The 3,468-nt window shown below is 29.4% G+C and overlaps 1 long non-coding RNA gene across 1 annotated transcript; it reads right to left on the bottom strand.

Moving 5' to 3' along the window:
• Positions 1-3,082, bottom strand: LOC143247754 (uncharacterized). Its single transcript, XR_013026697.1, has 3 exons — positions 2,970-3,082; positions 1,277-1,309; positions 1-930 (listed from the first exon to the last, which is right to left on the bottom strand). It is a non-coding gene; the product is annotated as an uncharacterized LOC143247754 (long non-coding RNA).
• Between the last annotated feature and the right edge of the window lie 386 nt (positions 3,083-3,468).

The raw sequence follows: 3,468 nt of genomic DNA, 5'->3' as shown, positions 1-3,468 counted from the left end.
ATTAACCTAAGGACAATCAGTTCTCATTTCTGTTCATAGTTTTCCAATAGATTTCTGATTTTTTCTGCTTATTCTAATCAAAGGAAAATATACATATAATGCAAACCATATGTTTGCTAAGATCATAATTAAAAACAATCAAGTTGCTAGTTAAAGTCCAATGTGTCTGTTTTTATCAGGTGGTGCAGTAAATAAACTTTGACATAAGACGAACCAATAAACAAATATAATTCAGCAAAATATAATACAAATCACAATGTTTATAATAAAACGTTTTATAATTTTCTGTACTATGAAACAATTTTAAATAATTTACGAACATATATTTATATTTAAGAAGCAATTCTGAAACCTTATAACGTTTTAAATACATAACACATTCATATTTCTTCATTCTGACATAACCTGTTGTACTGTTCTAGAATTAAAATAAACGAAATAAAGCTACATTTATATTTCCACGTATTATATAGCTGTTCACTATAAAGTACACTTGATGTTAAATGTAAAATATGCATACGATATAAACGATACATGAAACTTTTCCTTCACATTTAAAATAAAATTATAAAACATACCAAAGTTAAACTACTCACCAAATGCAAATTTCAACCGATGTCACGTAGCATTAAAAAAAAAAAAAACGTTGTAAGGTACGACAACAACCGAAATGTGGATTTGTTACTACTTTAACCCTAATGAGGACAATGACCGAAATCTATATCCTAATACTCAAAATCAGTCTAAATTACTTAACTAATCAGTTAAGTAATGCTATTGATGTAATTTTAAATAATATAATATTTTATCCGTAGTTTTTACAGACATAGAACAATGAAGCAGGAACAATATTCTCAACACGAATTACCCCACAGAAAATTGAGACAAGAACAAACGAGAAGACGGCAATCGGAAACTCATTAGCGACACCTAAAAATAAAAGACAATACAGTAAAACAAAAAAACAAAAACTAATGAAATATAATATTGTAAACGGAACGTTTTTTTAATATATGAACTATCACTAAAATTACAAAGGATCAATAATATTTAATAATAAAACTACAAGAATTATTTTAATTAAATTAAAATTTAATTATTCTTACAAATAAATTAAAGTCTAAAATGTTTGCTTTTAAACTATCTTGTTGCATTTAGTGATGCACGTTATTTTACAGATTATAATAATCAAAGTTAAACATTTATCTTCGTTTTAATAAGTCTTTCTCCTATTTATTTGAAAACTTTATACAAAGAAAAAATTGCATATACTGACCTGAACCAGAGTTATCTGAGTGTTGTCTTTGAACTGCAATAAAACAATAAGTACTTAATTTGATATAGTTATATACAGTGTACTGTTAAACATTAATAACCTAAAATACTTTAGGGGCTTAGATGGCATATTAAATTATTATCTGTTATTATTCAGTAGACTAATTGGCTATTTATTTATTTGTTAATTTCTTTCCCTCACCAAAACGTGAACATCATTTGCTACTCTCACGACACATTAACACTAAATTGAGTAGGCCGAGTATAGTAGTGTAATTTAAAAGATTTGTTTGGTTTTAAATGTACGGTCCATATCGTCAATATTTTTTATTCGTTATTAATTTGTTTTTCATGGGCCATGAATTCGTCAAAACTAGCCTGTTGCAGTGGGAGTAGCGAACCAAAGAATATCATTCTTCACCGAAATTAACAACTAAGTGTTTAATTTTTTGTTTAAACACTTCATGTAACAAAAGTAACTCTAAGCTAATTTTATTTGTTAGAAAGGAATAATTTTATTTTATCACTAGATGGGGTACCCTTCGCATGAACGTAAGCTACGTAAATTTTGATTATGGGTATTAACACATACCAGCCATCCCGAGATACATTTTTATTTCAAATTGATTTCTCGTCATCATTAAATTAGTGATTAATGAAAGGTTATCTTAGGACATGATAAGTTGCTTCCCTTCTATTTAATTATTTAAAAACACAGCACACAAACACTCATAAAAACTGCAAAACACAAAATGCGAGTTACATAAACGTAACGCAAGTCTTAACTGAAACACTATTTGGTAAATTATATTTTGATTTTGACTACAACTCAATGTCATAAAACTTATGAATTCAACTGTTTTGCTGTTATACCATCAGAGTTATCAAAAATAAAGAATAAGCAACAAACCTTTCTAACAAATTAAAAACAATATTGCGCATTCCACATGAGAACCATAGTTGGCCTAAGAACAATCAGAAGATAATTTTGTTGATAAACGACAATGTATATCCTTGAGTATTGCCAAAAATTGAGCGTAAAAGGAAATAAGCCCTTAATAATTAGTGATAATTTTACTTACTTCAGTAAATAATGAATAAGTTAAAACATTAGTGTCATCAGAATTAGTAAAGATAGTCTGGTATATATGAGATTTGTATTGTTATAAAAGAAACTATATTATTTATTGAAATTAGTCTGGTTTGTTTTTTAAATTTTGCGTAAAGCTACACCACAGCTATCTGCACTAGCCGTCCCTAATTTAGCAGTATAAGACTAGATGGAAGGCAGCTCGTCATCACCACCCACCGCCAACTCTTGGACTACTCTTTTACCAAGGAATAGTAGGACTGAGGGACTGACCGTCATATTATAACGCCCCCACGGCTGAAAGAGCGAGCATGTTTGGTGCGACGGGGATTCGAACTCGCGACCCTCAGATTATGAGCCGAACGCCTTAACCCACCTGGCCATGCCGGGCCAAAAACTAGTCTGGCATATGAAATTTGTGATTGTAAAATTAAGAAGATATATTGTGAGGAACAGATTAGAATATTGTCTGGTTTTCTTATTATTAAGGCCAAACTTCCTATCAGAAGTACGAATTTATAGAATAAATTTTGAACCAAAGTGAAAGTAAGACACCGAGTTCGCGAAGAAACCAAATAATTAGTGGACATTGAAAACAACTTACATGTAGCTCCACCTAGGTTATTACAGTTGCATTTAAGGCATCCGTTCAAATCTTCTTCTATAACGCAATTCTTTTTTACACCTAACGTTTATGGGACACTCCGAAAGCATAATACTTCTCCAGTCCGCTATAAGAAATAATTAGAAATAGTACAAAACTAAAATATTACAATATGTCAACTTATGGTGAAGTGGTATTCGAAAGAACAAAGTTCCAATAGTTTTACAACTACTTGATTTAATAATACCATTCATTTTACTAAAATTAGTGTCATCTTACGTAATCGTCTTCCATCTTGTATCGTTTTAATTACTGTTTTAAAGGAATCACTTAGCTATTTTACTTGAATGATAAAATATATTTCTCGCTGTTCAGACAGAGGGCATTAATTAAAACTTATATAAATTAAAAATTATACTGTATTGTATCAGATAAAACAACAATAAATGAAAGTATAAAGTTGTTTGAAAGAAAATATATGAGAATTAAATAATACTGC

The sequence above is a fragment of the Tachypleus tridentatus genome, chromosome 3 (genome assembly GCF_004210375.1).
Source record: "Tachypleus tridentatus isolate NWPU-2018 chromosome 3, ASM421037v1, whole genome shotgun sequence".
NCBI classification, from domain to species: Eukaryota; Metazoa; Arthropoda; class Merostomata; order Xiphosura; family Limulidae; genus Tachypleus; species Tachypleus tridentatus.
The sequence above is the reverse complement of the archived record's forward strand: the minus strand, read 5'-3'. Positions and strand labels throughout refer to the sequence as shown.